This window comes from Glycine max, unplaced genomic scaffold (genome assembly GCF_000004515.6).
Source record: "Glycine max cultivar Williams 82 unplaced genomic scaffold, Glycine_max_v4.0 scaffold_102, whole genome shotgun sequence".
Classification (NCBI taxonomy): domain Eukaryota; kingdom Viridiplantae; phylum Streptophyta; class Magnoliopsida; order Fabales; family Fabaceae; genus Glycine; species Glycine max.
The window spans coordinates 33,308-34,071 of record NW_024464753.1 but is presented as its reverse complement, the minus strand read 5'-3'; positions in this window follow the sequence as shown (position 1 = coordinate 34,071).

The window sequence follows — 764 nt, the reverse complement described above, 5'->3', positions numbered from 1 at the left end:
TAAGGAAGCAGAAGTGAATAAGCCACATGTAAGGGACCAAATTGAAACTTACAAAATTATAATACCTAATTTACGTAATGCATGGAGATCAAAAGTGAAAATAGATAGGGTGGATGAAGAACTAGACATCGGCCAGTGGAAGAAAATGAACAGATGGAAAACCATCTTTTTGGGTATTTCCCTATTTCTTTTATAAAGATACACTGGTGATACAGGTGTGATGGAAACCCTATATCTGATAGCTTGAAACTTTTATTTTGTATGAGGGAATTCAATACAACTAGTGACCCTTGTATAAAACGATAGGAACTATTATGAATAAAAAAGTAATATTTCATGATTTTTAAAATTTAATCAATCATGATTTGTCAAATGAACTTGTTAATGAGTATTATAGAATAAATGCATCAATACTCAGGAAATGGGAATGTGGAGTGTATCAGAGTAAGGAAAAGCGAGAGAAGGAAGATGTGGAAGAGCTTAGAAACTGCAGAATCCTATGCAAGCTCCAACTTTCTACACTAATTAAATTCATTCAGGCAAATTCTTAGTTACATGTTGTGTAAAACAATCTTCTTGAGAACATTGTTAGTGCACAGATAGAGAAGACAATAATGCGTCATAAATACAATACAGAATTTGATACTCAAGTCTCAAGCTCGTCTAGTTCTCTGAACACTAAGAACATTTTATACCAATTAAAGCAAAACCGACGGAACACCACAGATGAACAGGTACATAGTATGGTAACCTTTTCACATTTT